The sequence below is a fragment of the Phalacrocorax carbo genome, chromosome 1 (assembly GCF_963921805.1).
Source record: "Phalacrocorax carbo chromosome 1, bPhaCar2.1, whole genome shotgun sequence".
NCBI classification, from domain to species: domain Eukaryota; kingdom Metazoa; phylum Chordata; class Aves; order Suliformes; family Phalacrocoracidae; genus Phalacrocorax; species Phalacrocorax carbo.
In genome coordinates, this window is record NC_087513.1 from 215,013,746 (window position 1) to 215,031,119 (window position 17,374).

The 17,374-nt window shown below is 45.0% G+C and overlaps 1 long non-coding RNA gene across 2 annotated transcripts; it reads right to left on the reverse strand.

Moving 5' to 3' along the window:
- Window positions 1-6,187: 6,187 nt before the first annotated feature.
- LOC135311585 (uncharacterized) lies at window positions 6,188-16,970 on the reverse strand. 2 transcript variants are annotated; one of them, XR_010371247.1, is made up of 4 exons: window positions 11,687-16,970; window positions 11,120-11,331; window positions 8,388-8,496; window positions 6,188-7,592 (listed from the first exon to the last, which is right to left on the reverse strand). It is a non-coding gene; the product is annotated as an uncharacterized LOC135311585 (long non-coding RNA). The 2 variants fall into 2 exon arrangements; XR_010371246.1 differs by lacking the exon at window positions 8,388-8,496 and having other exon boundaries at window positions 6,190-7,592.
- Between the last annotated feature and the right edge of the window lie 404 nt (window positions 16,971-17,374).

Consider the following 17,374-nt stretch of genomic DNA (forward strand, 5'->3'; position numbering starts at 1 on the left):
CTGTCAGTCTTTTGTTGCTGTTGTTGGCATTGTACATACAGAGAGATACCTGCACAAAAAAAGCAATGAGAGGCATGTTCTTTGGCTTACCATTACTAAAAATAGGGTTCATTAGAAAGAAAACAAAGATGGAAAGCATATTCTTATGTTACTACGTGACAATGTGCCCTGCATCAGGGTTTCTCAAGACATGGTGTGCAAAGCCATGTCTAGCAATGCATAAAATATCAGGAATGATAGCACCTTTGCAATGTTTCAGTTTAAAGTTGGATAGAAAGGTACAGCTTAGCCTTTATGAAGTTTCAATGACTTTGAATGTTTGTGGTACAAAATAATTGTGAGCCTCTTCTCTAGGCAATAAGAAATAGGCGACAACTGTCCAGCTTCTGAAGAAACTGTAGAGTATCAAGAAGACTCTAGAAGCTAAGCAAATACCTCATGAAAATTAATATCCCAACCAGCATAGTCTTTGAAGCATGATCTACTCCAGTAAACTAAACACCATGAGGACTCAGACTCTGCCCAGGAGGAACCAGCCCTCTCCTAAACTACCACTAAGCACACTCTGGGAAAAGCACAAGATGTTTTGGTGAGGACCAGACTTTAGTAGCATGGACATGGGCTGTCCTGTGCCAGTTGGCCTCAGTGCTGGAGAGCAATCATGGGCAAGTTCAATTAGCTAGTGTAAAGGTAGCCTTGGAGAAGGAATTACTTGAGGCACGCTAAGGAGGCAGAAAGAACTGGGGCTATTCATTGGGACAGTTCTTGTGCAACTTCAGCCCAAAAGAAAGGGAGGGTCCAAATTCATTTCTTGAGCCTAACAGAAAAAATACTTGTGCCTTCAGGGAAAGGCCTTGTAGAAACGCCAACATGTTTAGCTCTTTGGGTTGGATGTTGTTGCTTGCAATATTGTGTTGTTGCTTACTGCTTCTTAGACCAAATACAGCGAACATGACAAGGCCCATCAGCATCCCAATTCTTCCTTGGTTTTGCTGTGCTAACACCCCTTTTGGCCACTTCAGAGATTCGGCTTGGCTGCACAAAGCCAACAGCGAAGGAGCTAAAGGAGCAGTGCTGACACATGTCAAATAATTTTGTTTTTGATGAAAAATCCCTTGCATGGGCACAGATTGATTCTCCCCCACACCTCATGAGTGCAACCTGTTCCTGACAAAGCCAGTGAGGCAGTGGCAAAACCAAAAAACAAACTTCTGATTTGAGTCCTGACCTGGTACCCTGGTGTCTTCAGCTGAAAACTAAAAAGAAAAAGGCAAATAAACAACCAAAAACCCCAAAAAAGGAAGAATTTCTGATAACTTCTGCCTGTGGCTGCAGTGGCTGCAGATAATTGATAACAATATAGACACAAAGCAGACACGATGTCCCAGTATTTGTTGGCAAGAATTGTCCAGCAACTCAATCCAAACTGCTGAAGGGAGGGTGAGATGGGAAGGGAGCCTGAATATGTTGCACAGAGGAATTTCTATCACATGTTACTCTTCACATGTGGTGTTTTTTTCCCCCACCTACTCATGCAGTAGGTTTGCAACTTTAATCTGTTTATTTTTAGTGGGAAGCGTGAGTAGGTAAATATGATCTCTGAGCTGATATTTTAGGCAGGGAGGTTTAATTATGTATGTCTGCTAATTGTTGTTATGTTTCTGGGTATTATTGATTTTGGATTCACTCCTGCACACCCCCACGCACCAGAAGAGGAGAAGAAGTTTTTTGGCTGTTATCACAAACACTTGCTGCTACTACTGTACAAACCGATCAGGGTGAGGGTTTTCCCCCCTGGTTCTTTGCTAAAAGTCAGAGCCGTTGGAAGCTGCCAAATAGGTCTTGGGAAAAAAAGCCTCTTTTTTGTCTGCAGGGTGAGTGGAGGAGACGCTATGGCCATGCACGTCGTCCCTATTCTACACCAGCAAAATGCAGCCTCCAAGATGTTCAAGGGAGACACAGACTGAGCCTCTGCTCTCGTTCTGCATTTGCTTCTTTTGCTGCAACAAGCGTTGAGGTCGGCTGTACCGGCATGGAAACTGGTTACGAGCTTTGCCCACCCTGCTAAATTTGTTGATGACTTAGGCCTTGCTGCTTCCAACAAGTCAGTGAAGCTGTTCAGGGCTCAGGTCAGTAAGAAACGGAGTCTTTCTCCTCCTGCTTATACGGTAAGTCTGCAATCCTTCGAGTAGTTGTGTAAGCACTTGGCCATGCCCCAGTCACCCTAAATCCCACAAGCAGCACAAGATTCCTCAGTCATGCACAGATATTTTCTAGGGCCTCCTTGCATGGGAATGTTTGCTGATGAAAACTTTATAACCTGGTAAGTTTGTGCTGGACTTGGGATTTTTATGCAGCTGTCTTGGACTACCTATTTCATTCAGACTTCTTGAGTCAAAACCTCTGCCGGTAAATACCTGGTTTTATAGAAACACTCAATTTCAATTCCAAGTTTGAGCTACATGTTTTGGATAACATAATAAAAATAAAACAGTATAAATAATGCTGAAAAACTTAAAGCAGACAGGCATACAATTTACAAGGTATTGTAAAACTACATAATTTTTATTAAAACCAAGAAAAGAAAGGCAGAAAAGGTGTCTTCAGATGACCCAGGCCATCTTGGACTAGCTGAAGACCTGTCTTAATATCAACCAAAGCTTTATCCTGTCCCACTTATTTTCTAGATTGTAAATCTAATTCATCACCGCCACCCCAAGCAAACAACCTCCTCTAATCACCTTGTCACGACAATACATCTTTTTAATACTGCAGATGCTCCGGATGTCTTATAAACAGGATGTAAGTGAACATCTATTAAAAAATTAACTAGATTACTGCAGTTGCTAAATATTATTACAAATTTCATAATACTATGTGCTTTATGGCCAATACATAAAACAGCAGCTGCTGTTAGAGGAGTTTGTTTTTCCACTCATAATAAAATTTTGGCTTGCGGAAGGGTGTTATTTTTCTACCCTCAATCTTTTTCTGGGAATTGTTGCACCAAGCACAGACAGAAAAAAACCCTGTCTTCCTAACATCTTTTTTTATGGGTTTCTTTATTTTTGTCTTTAATCCACCCACTTACTCCCCTGTCAATTAGCTGATATCTCTCCTCTGTTACTTTTGTGCTGCTGGAAGACAGCTCGTTGTGTCTGCATTTAAATTGCTAAACCAGGGGGTTTCTCAGCTTCTGGGTCCAGGTAGCTGCTCCAAACTAATTACTGAATCCGTATCGTGATGCTAATTTTTTTCTCAGGTTCTAGAGTAAATTACAGTGACGTAAACATAGAGTGTGCTTTTTGACATATATAACTATACCCAAGGGAGAGCTTCACCAGTCCTGCTAGGAAAAGGGTGAAAACCCACCCCACATCAGCTATCAGGGAGGAAAATCTAGACCAGGACATGACTTTCCTCTATCACTGCAGCACCTTGAAGGTCTACTGAAGGGGCTGCTTGACTCACAGTCAGAGTATAAAGCAAGGGGCAGACGGATGACTGCAGGCAGGGGAGCACAAGTAAGCACTGAAATCAACCAGCAACCGTCATGCCCCACAAAAGCCATCCAGGTTTCTCCATGCACTGATGATGTAGGTATATCTGGAGGTGTTTATAGGGGAATTTTAGCAAGGATAAGGCACAGAATGGAAAAGCACAGACTTGTGTTTTAGGAAGTCTAAGATAAGCAATAATAGCCACATCCAGGCAGAAGCAGTTGGTCTCCACGTTGGGAATGAGAAGACAGAGGGAACAATGTCTGCGACAGAACAGAGGTGGAGTAGGTGTCCCTGAAATGTTCCTACAGACCTTCCTGCAACAGCTGCTCTATCTCTAGTCTTATTCTGTGTATTGGTGTTGGACTGGATCTTGATTTTGGTTCTTTGTGTTTCCTTCTATCCTTCTCTCATGACTTATTTCGTCTGTGCTTCTCCTGCCATACAGCCATGATGCTGAACCTCGGTACTGGTCTCCATCCCCTATTCCCCTCTATCCTGACACTACCCATGGGTTCCTTCCCCACCAGGACCTGCATTTCAAACACACCTTTTCCCAGAAATAAACACATCTTCCTTCCAGATCCTACCTCTCCACCTTCCGTTGACTCCCAGACCTCCGACTCTCTTTCCTCCTTCCCTGTCTTTGCCGCAGCACATCGCTTGCTCTTGTCTTTCATTCCCTAGTCCACACTTCCCTCTTGGAGACCAAGACCGCACACAGTATGCAGCCACACACTTGAAATTATAATCACAGCTGTCCTATGACTTCTCCTTCTCTACCTGCACTGCTCCCCAGTCTTTGTAACTTGAGTTTTTCCTGCCAGGACCAAGACCTAGTCCGTTATTTCACAGCGCACTGGCTTATCTCTATCTTCTCATCTGATTTCTTTTTTTTTTGTCTCTTCACATTCTTGGCCTTGTGCCTTTGCCCCTTCCCTGTATTCATCTGTCAAACGTCCTCTTTTCTTCAAAGCACTGCTTAAAATTCAGCTCTCCAAGCAGCACTCCTCTTTTCTAATCACTAGTAACCCCAGATAATCCTTACGATGAAATATTTTCTCATGATCTGCCATGTGTTTAACCTGACTACTTTAGATTTCAAAGTCTCCTAGACAGGGAGTACGTCTTATCTGTAATCTGTAAAAATACTGTTCACATCTATGCTAGTCTACAAATGTTATTTAATAAATGAAATTCACTGCAGTGTATTTATGATGAGCTACAAAAGGATGAGGAGGACCGGCTAAGATGTGAAGTTTAGCATTGAAAGCCCAAAACAAAGAACCCAGCAACGTGAAGAGATTGATTCTGAAGTGAGATTTTGCTTTGTACTCTAAATAAATTATTATTTGCAGCTACATTTGAGCAAACAGCTGGGTTTTGCTTCATTGCTTCCATCCAGGAGGAATTTACTCTAAAGCACGTGCCCAGATTTGTGAATAAGCATCTCACATTGCTTTGCACTGACAGCAAGTGTTGTGCTAAGAGTTACGGTCTTGACAACCACAGGACCACAGTCAGGACCATGCTCTGACCAAACAGTTGGCTTATCCGGAGAGTTGTAGCCCATGAAGTCGGGCTACTGGGAGCACGTGTACTGCCGTAAGTCAGGAGAGCAGAGAGCGAGATAGAAAGGATAAAAGCGGTTGTTGAAAACTAAGAGGAATCCATAATGACCTTCAGTTCTTAGTTACTGAAGTGAAACCTCCTGACCTTCTATGTAGTGAGAAGATCATTTGGGAATAGAGGGAAAGGCTGCTTACAATTCTAGACCCCCACTGAAGGATGCTTTAAGAACTCCATCACTGCAAGCGTACTCAGCGATTGCCCAGCCACCCTCAGCAAATGGTTTAGCAGAACATATGGCAGCAGCTGCTGTATCTTGCATACAACATCAGCACCTAGATTGCTCTTCCCCGTAAATTCAAGTTACAACACGCATCTGTTCTTAACATCCCTATATTCCACCACAGTGAAGAATGATTCTGGCTGACCCGCTGCCTTTGCAAGCACAGCCTTGATGCTGGGGCCAGGAGGAAGGAAAATGAATGTTACCAGCAGCTAATAAAGCCCAAATGCTGCAAATGCTCCCAAGAGCATCTCGGCATCATTGGCTGCTGAGCTGTGTGAACCACGGCGGTTCCGGTGTAGAAGCAAGGAGTTACTGTCATGTGCTTTCCAGTACATTTAACCAGTTGCTAGCTGATGTACGCCACTCTCTCTCTACCTATATATATTTATTCATCATAGAATCATAGACTATCTTGAGTTGGAAGGGACCCATAAGAATCATCAAGTCCAACTCCCTGCTCCTTGCAGGACTACCAAAAACTAAGCCATATGACTAAGAGCATCTTCCTGAGAGATTTGTGTTGCTAGAAGAGCTGCAAACCTGGCTTCTGGCTAATAGCGTTGAAAAGTCTGTATTATTCTACAGAGAAAGCACATGCACAATAAAACTTAAGGTGAAACAAGTAATTTTCTTCTGATTTGAAAATAAATCTCAGCATATAATTAATTGGAATTGAGGCTCATTTGAGCAGGTTTACACTGGCGTAGCTCTGTGGCCATCAATGTGGGCTGATGGATGTTCACCCTCTTTGAACCCAGCCAAATGCTCTTAGTCAAGCCCTGCAAAATACTTCATCTCATATCAGAACCACAAAGACCATGACCAGCCTTCAGGCATCGCTGCATGGTAATATTTGTATAGTTGTAGCCATGACTTTTAAGGATTCTTCAGTCTAACTCATAATCTTGGCCTGGAATTAGATAATAAAGATTTTATTTATATATATATATATATATATAAACACTATAACCTAATAGCAAGATAAGGCTAAAAATAAGCACTGCTTATTATCAACAGCACAGGCTTCCTCCGAGGAGAGGGTGCGGGGAAAGCCCTGGAAGACGGCATCGGTTGGTGTTTTAGTGTTCAGGCATCACCCAGGGACATTGCAGGGAAGGGAGGAATCCTGCTGGAAAAGGGCGATGATTTGCCAAGTAGGAGCTGCCAATTAGGGAGAGAAGTTGCAGGGCCCTGTGGGGAGCTGCTGAGCGAGGACACCAGACGAGCAGCGAGAGCGGCAGCTCGGGATGGCAAGCCCAAGCAAAGACACAGGGGTCGCTTAATTACATAAGGAGGGCTGGAGACCAGAGGGAAAACTCTAGAAGATGCTTTTTTCTGTGTGTTTATTTTTTTATTTAGCCCTACGTCCACACAGTATCCAAGCAACTCAGAATCACAAATGGATTTTATCCTTACGCTACCCTGTGGAGTAGGGAGATGCCCCAACGCATTTGCCTGGGGTCATGAAGACTGTCTAACCCAGATGATGTGAGCCCTAGTTCAGCATCTTCACCACAAAGGCATGTTTTCCCCAAAGGAGGGAAGCTGGTCAGCAACCTGCTGGTATTTATTCAAGATGAAAGGCCCGAGGATAAGAAAAACACTAATAGAGGAGAGAGAGAAATTTCACACACACACACCACACACAAAAAATCACCTTGTTCTTATAAAAGTTTTCCACTGGAAAAAATACATCATTATATATGTCCATAACCTGGGATAAAAGCTCCGTGCATAGCACCGTTGGGTCAGCTCGTAAGAGGGTAGTGGGATGGGTCCTGATGAGAATCACAGAGTGGTTTGGGTCGGAAGGGACCTTCAGAGGCCATCTAGCCCAACCCCCTGCAGTGAGCAGGGGCATCTTCAACTTGATCAGGTCACTCAGAGCCCCGTCCAGCCTGACCTGGAATGTTTCCAGGGATGGGAGGCGAGATATTAGTCCACTAAGGCCATCGATGGGTTTTTTGCCATAGGCTGCGTGAAAAGGACTTCTGCGTCCTTCCTGACCTGGAAGGCGCAGGCTTCCCAGCTGTGCTTCTCACCATCTGAACAGCTTGGTGAGGGTAATGCATTTACCCCGACACAGAAGCACTCCCTTGTGGTTTTCAGACTGGCTGCTTAGTACCGATACAAAATCGACCATTGCTGGATGATCTCCTAGTCACTTGGATGCCATACGGTCTTCCTTACTTCAGCAAAAGGCTTTCGTGCTTAGAATCGCTATTATGAAAGTCCACCTGAAAAAGCAGAGTATGGGAAATGCATCATCTATGCAAGAGTCAGAATTAATCTTCCCCCGCTACGGATGCCCATCCCTGCTTCTCCATAAATAGGAGATTTTAATTTTCCTCTTCCACCGGTGTTTTACGTTACCCTCGGAGACGTAAGCTGGATGGCAACCATGGAAAATTAATAAACACCAGGACACAAACCATGACATCCCCATGACTCACAGCAAGTTTGTGTTTGGTTCCCTACAGGATGCCCCACGGATTTGCCCTGCCATGGGGTCTTTATTAGGGTTTCCAGCACCTGTCCTTAGAGACCGTTAGAATATAACAGAAAGCGCATGGGATTGAATATCAGGGAATAGTATCTTTGCTCAGTTCCATTTCTCAAAAAACCCTCTGGTGTTCACCAGGAGAGCTGCTATCCTAAGCAAAGTTAAATTGCTGTTTACGGGCAGGAATTAATTATGATTTCACTGCTTGCACTCCCTCCAGTCCTCATTTCTCTTATATACACTGCCTTCAGTGGTTAACATAAGCACTTTATTCCACTACAGGAAACTACCATCCTTCCTCCTTCTGATAGGGACAAATAAGTGAGGATTTTCCATAAATATTTTAACCAGGGAACTTAATCCCATCGCAGTTTCTTCACCCGTGGACTTTGGAGAACAGCCTGTTTGAGATGCTTCTGAAAAGAATACTAACAGGTTTTCGATTCCTTTGCGTATCACCTATAAAATGCTGGCCTTTAAGTGTTGCAAAAAAAACCATATAAAGAACTAAACTGAGCTTTCACCGGACCTTTTTTTGTTCGCTCTTGGACTTCACTTCACATGTCGCGGCATGAATGGCAGAATAAGGAACTAAATGCATATTGGCAAAAAGCATCATTTCTCTCTTCCAGTTGAGTCTGGGAAAGAAGAGAAGAATTCATATTTATAACGTCATGGTACATGGCGTGACCAGCGTAAAGAATTTTGGGGTTTTCTGGTAGTAATTTGATTTTTTTGAGCTATTTCCTTTGTCAAGTGATCATGAAGGAGACTAGCCTGCCTACCAAGCCCAAACTGCAACATAAAAAAATGATTAAGCATTATTGTTCTTCACAGGAAACTGTGTTTACAGCGGGATGCAGTTTGCGCTGTCCTGACTCGGGTTCGCTGCGAAACATCTGCACAGGGTTGTTTACGCTCCTGCAAAACGAGAGCGAGCTTGCAGCATGGCTGCAGAGCCTGGCTTCATTCCTAGAGAGCTTCACGCAGGTGGCGCCTGATAAAGACACCTGACCCTTTGATTTGCCTTTTACGTCAATAAGTATATGTTTTGGGAGCAGGGGGGAGAGATCATCTGTGTAATTTAAAGCCTGTGTATGTTTTCTGCCAGCTCAGGATCCATAAAAACATACAACATCATGGGCTCATGTTTCAGAAATGAAGCATTCAATTAAACGAGTCAGTCTTTCCTAAACAGCAGTCTTTCTCTGCTTCCATTATAATCAAGTTCTATTATTTTGACAAAACAATTTTTTTTTGTTGTTTTCTTTTTTTTTTTTTTATGAAACAATAAATTCTCAGTAGCTGAACCAAAAACCAAACAGCAGTTGAAGCAGTAGCACAGAAACCCACGGAAATCCAAAGTAACCAAGGCTTTCAGCTTCTTGATTTAACCCATTCATGATACACATGGCCCTGATCTCCTCATTGTCATGGACATTAGAAACTTCAAGGACTCCTTGCTTTTTGATAATCACAAACCAGCAGTATCCTACATAATTCAGAAGAGGCTGGTGCCACCTAAATAGTAATGGAAAATTTCAGCCTGGAGCAGAGGAGGCCGAGGGCAGCCTCATGGCGCTCTGCAGCTCCCTCCCGAGGGCAGGAGGAGGGGCAGGGCTGGTCTCTGCTCTCTGGTGACCAACGCCAGGGCCCGAGGGAATGGCAGGGAGATGTGCCAGGGAAGGGTGAGGCTGGGCATTAGGGAAAGGCTCTTCCCCCAGAGGGTGGTGGAGCCCTGGCACAGGCTCCCCAGGGAGGCATCACAGCACCAGCCTGGCGATATTCTAGAAGCGCTTGGCCAAGGCCCTCAGAGACACGGTGTGAATTTGGGGTGTCCTGTGCAGGGACAGGCGTTGGACTTGATGGTCCTTGTGGGTCCCTCCCAACTCAGGACATTCTGAGATTCTACGATTCTAATTAAAATTGTGGGTAAAATTGTGTGCTAACTCAAGACTGTGGGGGAGAGGGAGCAGGAGCAAGTCCTAGTTTCTTTCACAGGCATCCTCCATGGTGACTCCCCTCCGGTCGGGAGAAGATGGATCAGCACAAGGCACTACCATTAAGAAGAAACTTTTCAAAACAGGATGGTTTGTGGAAGAACAGGATGAATTCGAACACACGACGACAGCAAAGCGGCAACATCACTGCCACAAACTCAGAGGAACAAGACCGTAGCCAAGACACCATGCTCAGCATGGAGCGTGTTGTGTCAACACACAGCTAGGCTGGGTCCCTGCCAAGCCAACCAGAAGGTATCTACACTGAGCTCTCTTGGGTTGGATTATTTATGTTTTGGTATTAAAATCTGACAAATAAACCTAACAATATTTTTGGCAAGACTCCAACAGCAGCAATAGTGAGTGTTATGTTAACATAAGTTACTGCTTACTGCCCTGCAATACACAACGCGTCTGGCCAAGGGAAGCAGAAGACAAGTCCGCGGGACAAGTCACACCAGACACCGTGAATTGCAGGAGCGAGACCACCCTTGTTTCATTGGGCTTCTTGCTGCGGTTTGGTGGCCTCAAGGGATGCACACCCAACAACGAAGAGTATGATGAGCAGGATGGGTGGAATATAATAAATGGAGGGCTCAAGTCAACGTCTTGCTTTGTGCCAGGCAGTCAGCAAGCCACGCACACTCCTCCCAAGTCTCCCATCCCACAACAAGCCTCTATTCTGGGTGGCAGTCTCCAAGACCTGGGAATCCAGATCATCTAGGCCTATGGCGAGGAAGTGGGCCCATGCTTTTCCACAGCCATCCTAACCAACTAAGGAATTTCTTGGTGACTTACAAGGGGAACTTCCCTTAGACTTGACCTGAAAACATCCATTCATTATGTTACAGCCATCCTGCTACTCTCTGACCTGCAGAGACTACTGTAGCATGACCACAAAGTCCGGGAAGAAAAGGACAAAGAAGAAGGGAAAGGAAAAACGTGAAGTCCTTTGGCAACCACACAAAGGATATCCTTTCTGTCAGAACCAAGAACAAGGGTGTGATTTGTGATGAAAACAAACCTCAACTCTCATAAGGAAGTTGTCTGACAGGAAAAGTGATTTTCAGTAGCCTTTAGAATGAATTTGGGGAATTTAAAATTTCTAAGGGTGGAAGGTGAGGAGGAATGAGGTAATGGAGCGCTTAGTCCACCCCAGTCAGGAACCTCATAACTTTATTTTACTTTCAGAGCCATTGATAGCTTTGCAAACAAGTGTGCCACCCCCAAACCAACCACGTGCGTACAAACCATGTCTCACCATAACAGGAGCTGCAGTTCTCAGTAGGGGATTTCGGTGGTTCCCCTTCAGTTGTCCTGCCGGCATCTGCACACCACCGTTTCCCACGTCCCACTCACCATCTGTGGATACCACATACGCCCAAGGCAAGCAATTTCCAGATCACTTCTGCTCAACTCCTGCAAGGGGACTAAAGCTCCAGGGACAGAGGTTGTCCTTGTGTCTTCCTGCACCTTGATTGAGAGAATCGAAATGATCCAGGTTACATTTACCCTCATCTTCAAAGCTTCCAACCCCCATTCCCCAACCCCAGCTGATTTCAGCTGGAGGTTCCTATTTCGTTTCCAAACATGGCCACAATAATCTTCCATAAAGCACCTGTGCTAACCCTAATCCAGCAGTAACTCCAAGCCCCATGGTACATTCACAGTGGCTGCTCAGGCCAGGCAATTGCTCGCCAAGTCCACGCACTAATAGCGGTCTGACTTCCTAACAATTATTTACAACGATTTGTAATAAAGCTCTATCCTGTGTTCTCAGTACTCAGCCAGCTCTGGTCTGCAGCACCTTCCTGGGTCTTTTTCTTACCATGCTTTGGCAGATCTTTATTGTGACTTTGCTTTCCTCAATCCCACCTATTGCTGGAGAACGTGTCCATCCCTCAGGACAAATTCAGAAGGAGGCACTGAAGCAACATCAGCAACCAAAGGAGTTTGTGTGTCCTCAAGGCAAAACTAGCCAGGCTCGATCCTGACCAAAATCACTGCTTTTCAGGGAAGGCAGCCCTCCAGTTCTCAAATTAGAACTTCTGGGCTTGCATGTTGCACATTTACATAGTAGGTTTAAGCAGGAGCCGTAAATCAGAGCTAAAACCATGCCGTGGTCACCCATGGATCTCTATTATACATTTTCATGCAAAACGAGAAGGCTGCACAGTGCTCGCTAACAGCTATTGCATCCAGCTGTAGATCGATGCAGTTGAAACAAACATTTCTGAGCACCCAAATCCTTCTCCGGACACTTCTTTAACATTAAGAGACAGTAGAAAGTGGGAGCTCACAACAGCGCTTTGTTCGTGCCTGGCGTCACCGCCGTCCAAATGTGGCTGCAGGGAGAACGTACGAGCACGAGTCAGGAGAGGAAAACAAATATCCCTATTTCTGGGAACACTGCAGCTACGAAACTTTGTTCTCACTAAACTTGTGCGACTTCCTACTTCTTGTGGTTTGTTCTCATGCTGTTTTTAACCTCTTCTCAAACCAATATAGTATTTCTATTTCACGTCCAAAACAAACCAAGGAGAAAAAAACAGAAAACAGAGCACACACGAAAAACAATTGAACAGAAACCTTTTCATTCCCAAAAGGATTTTAGCCACAATTTAGGTCAATTCTTTTCTTTTTTTTTTTTTTTTTTTTCCTAATGAGTTCACATGTTCCTATTTTAACTTATTACAAAAAGCAACTGTAGTGCCTCTGAATAGAGAGTAGGCTCTATTTTCCAATTAAATAACTAATTTGTTTTTGGGAAAAAAAAAAAACCAACAGATAAATTTCTAGCTAGACAGCCTGCTTTAAAGGGGATTTTTCTTATCTCATTACTACCATCCTCATATTAAGAAAAACGGCCAGATGGGATGGGAAGGGGATGCCCCCCTCACGCTTTGAGAACACGCGAAACTCATGTACGCCGAGAGCAAACATTTTTTTAAGAGCTGTTGAAGCAACGCTTCGTTGTCTTGGCCCTTTATGTTGGATTTTCACTTCAGCCGCAGTGGGATCGTGCTCTTCCTGCTCTGCAGACCCTCCACGCTCACCCCTTGCTAGGCTGGGATGCCCCTTAAGGATGCCCTTTAACTCCCGAGTTCAGGCTGCGCTCGGGGGACTGCAGAATTTGCTAAGCGTCAGAGGAGAGACGGCAACGGAGGACAGTTCTTCCTACCACCGTGGACCATTGACGTAGCATATTATTCAAATAACTCGTAGATAACTTCTACGTTTTGATCTAAAACAACACGATCGAGCGAACGTGAAGCAGCCACGTTCCCAGCTGCAGTGGTAAGACACGTCCGCTCTTCACTGCGACGATAGATGGAAAGAACTTGCATTTTTTCCTTCCTGTGCCCACCCTTCTCAGCAGATGCGATCAGCAGAAGGGCTGCAAAGTGACGAAAGGAGACAAAGTCCCAAAGGTGTGACTACGGAGGGAAAAACGCCGTCTTCTACCACCTGTCAGGACAAGGAGAAAGGCAATCACCGCAGGAAAAAAAAAAAAAATAATCACTTTTGGCTCAGGATCAGTAACACTTTACGCAGACCCGGTGTCCAGAAAGGCACCTCCCCTCCCTCACAGTCCCCCAGAGCTGCTGTTTATACTACAGGCTCTGCTCTTACTGCTTATTTCAAAACAAACCTTTGCCATTTCCTGACCAGAAAAGTTGCACTTTTAATTCTGTGCTAGAGACTTTGAAAGTCAAGATACTGCTGCTTTCCGCTATAAATAGCCCAGGCTTGCTATGACATCTCACTGTGACATTTAGTTCAAACAAAGTAAAAAAAAAAAAAACCTTGACAGGAAACAAACAAAAAAAGAACCCCAACCCAGCAAAGAATAAAATAAATAAAACCCCATAAAATAACGAGTTCTTGTATCTCTGGGAGAAATTAATTTCTGGATAAATTCATAACCTTGAACAAAGTCCTGTTTTTTGCAGTCTTTGGGACATGTGGACACCCCATGGAAAGTGCCTGATCCTGACTCTGGAGGAGGCAGATCATCTCCACGTGACACACCACAGGAAAATCTTATTCCAGCCTCTCTGGGTATAATTTCAAACTATTTCCTGGTATTATTTTCACACTCCCAAAAGCCCATGGCTACCATCCCTCCAAGCTGCCTCGACAATGGTTATAACTGCGTTTATTTCCCAGAGCCCTGAAAGCAGCAGATTTTGCATCGCTTGCGGTTGAAATCTTCCCAGCAGCGGGGACAGAAGCCAAACATCCCAAGACAGGCGTCATGCCTTGGGCCAGGTTATTGAAACTTAAACCAGGAGCGATTTCTCAAAGTATTTTATATCACTGTTTTTTCAGCCATTCAGGTTTCTGGGTATAAGGCTGAACAGGGATCCCCTCGACGTGTATAAATACCTGATGGGGGTGTAAAGATGGAGCCAGACTTTTCTCAGTGGTAACCAAGGAAAGGACAAGAGATAACGGGCATAGACTCAAAAGGATGAAATTCCACTTAAATACTAGGGGAAAAAAAAAAAAAAGAAGAATGTGCGGGTGGTCAAACACTGGAACAGGTCGCGGAGTTTCCATCACGGGAGATTTCCAAAACCACAGCTGGACGTGGTCCTGAGCAGCCTGCCCCAGCTGACCCTGCTTTGAGCAAGAGGGCTGGACTGGACGATCGCCGGAGGATCCTGCCAACCTCACTGGCCACGTGGGCGCACGAAGAACCGCTCCCAGCCTTTTGCTGTGTTGAGGGCTCAGGCACCGAGACGTTTCTTGCAAGGAAAGGATGCAAGCAAATCCCATTATCTCCATGGGAATTATGGCAGTTATACACAACGTCATCTTCTTGCAGGAAGGATGGGAGATACCGGAGCAGATTACAGGTCTGAACTAAACTCACGGGGAAAGCACCTTCCTGGGAACAAAGAGAATTAGAAAAACAGAGACCTGAAACAGACACCAAGCAAAAGACACCCTGCCCGTTGACTTGCTTTGCTTTTTAAGAACATCTGCAATATCGAAGAGTAACTTGGCAGTTAAGGGTTAACGAGTCTCCAGGAAAAGTCTGGCCTGACCAAACATCCAGCTTAAAGGGTTTATGCTTACGGAGACAGTCAACAGCCATGGTGACGGCTACAGGGCAGCAGTGACGGCCTCGCTGTCATCTCTAGACACAACCAGCCTGTTATATGCTCCATATGTACATATTAAAAAGAGCAGCGTCCATAACAGCAGTAAAAGCCTGGGCAAAGAGACTTTTGGAGTCTTTCGTTGGCCTCCGGTAGAGACTGACGTGAAGGAAGTCCCAAAGTACCGAGTCCTACGAGCCTCCGGGACAGTCCTGGCTGACAGCTGCGAAAAGCTGGATTTGTTACCATAGAAGACCGTGATTCCTGAACAGCGTTTGCACCAACGAGTAATAAATTAGGGTCTCAAAGTTTTAGCAAAAGCTCCATCCCAGAGGATTCACGCTAGGTAGTTTGGGCATTCAGGTGACATGGCTAGATGATCTTTAGAGGTCCCTTCCAACTCAAACCATTCTAGGGAGTCTAAATCCCACATGTGAGACTGGCTGATGTGCCTGACACCCTCTGAAAGGTTCAATGGTAACACACAGAGCCCCCGGTCCTAATTCCCCACCTCCAGTTAGGTGATATGTTATGACAAAATCCATCTAATAAAGGCAGCTGCAGAAAATGGGATCCCAGAAAATTTCAAAACTGCTAAAAACTTCCTGAGGGGTGGAAAACAGAGAAAAACATCATCACAAAAAAATCTGGTTTGCAAAAACAGCCAAGTACTGGACTAAGTTTTGAGTAGGACCTACCTGGAGTAGTATTTATTGGACAATTCGAACAGTCCTGGGCTCCAAAACTCATTCAAGGCCGTGCTGTTACTCTTTGGTCCCCAATGGTTAAAAACCTCTTAATACCTTTCCTATCCCAAATAAATCAAAGACCCCTTTCTCCAGAAACGATGAACAAGTTCCCACGTCCTCATCGTCCTATTTTTGACCCCTCAGCAACTTTTCACCCAAGTACAGTGAAAACCAACCCACTGCCACAAGTCATTCACGACCCCAGTCACCTCCACCTGCCAGTCATAGCTCCAGCTGCCTCAAGGTACCACCACGCACTATCTTTCTTTTCATAGTTTAAAGCCTTAAGACACCCCTGCAACTGCCTATTTTCGTTGCCACTCCCTGAGACAGGAGGTCACTGGATTTCCAGCTGCAGCCTCTGCGCTCGCAGGGGAGAAAGGACGCCAATTGACAGAAAACATGACACATGGTAACCCTAATTATCCTCAGTCTTACGATTGATTTTTCTCAAGTTTCCATTTCTGTGCCTCTATAATGCCCAAAGCCCCTGAAACGCCCTCTCGTGCCCTCTGCCTTTCCATTTCTAATCCCTCTAAAACACTCCTAAGGACAATTTCTTCTCGCATAGGAAGCGCAAATACATCTCAAAGTACTTCTTCCCTAACTTTCTCTTCGATAAACTATGTTAAGCTCTAAATTTATCATAAGCCGTGTGTTGCATTTCTACTGGAAGGAGCCAGATTCAGAGGGCAGCAGGTTTCAGGACGGACTTTGGGTAGGGGAAACCGCTAAGCCCCAGAGCATGGAAGGAAACTCTGCACAGGCTGCTAGTCATCCTCTTCACCGTTTACACCAAACCCAGGGAAAGGAGCAAGTCCTGAGCCCAGCACAGACACACAGGTGCTAAACATGCTATTTTTCCAATACAGGCAAACGTCTAAATAGTCTGATTTTTGTAGCTCCTTATCTTAAATTATGACCAGAGTCTTCTCGGGATTGAACATCTGCCTTCGCAGGGTACCTATGGGGGTGCACGACCCCCTTCATCTGGGAAACCCATCCACTTCAGGAACGAGTTATACACTAGAGACAAAAGCATGTAGCCTTCAGTTTCCCTGACTTTGGATTTTTTAAAGGTCTTAGGTGTTGTTTTTTTAAATCCCAACGATTTAGTCATGCATCCTGCTCGACGGGTCCCCCACGTGTAAGACGACACAGCTGCAAGTAGCTGCTGTTTTTCTATTTTGTCCCGAAATTTCAAAAGCTCATTTCCTCAGCGGGAGAAAGACTGAGGCTGAAAATAATTTTTACCCTGATGGTCAGATCCTTCCAGGAAACACGCCGTCCCCGGCGACTGCACGCATCTTCAGAGCGCCCAAAATGCCCCCCCTCCCCACCTTTCCGGTACTTCCTCCAGTTTCATTTCACTTTCTTAGCATCCTTTTTTGAAAGTTCATGCATGCCCTACCGCAGTGCCAGAGCACATTTGCTGAAATGCTGAATTCAAAGCGACCCTTTAATGCTGCTTGACTTGCTCTCCAATTCACCCACAGCTTCCTCCTAAGTTACAAGCCTAGAACATGCTCGTTCCTGGTACCACAGACTATCGTCACCACCAGAGCTCACCTTCCTTCTATTCCGAGGGACGTCGAATTCATTTCAGGGAGCTGCAGCTCATTAGGGAGAAGCGTTATGCAAACGTCTTTGCACACTGAT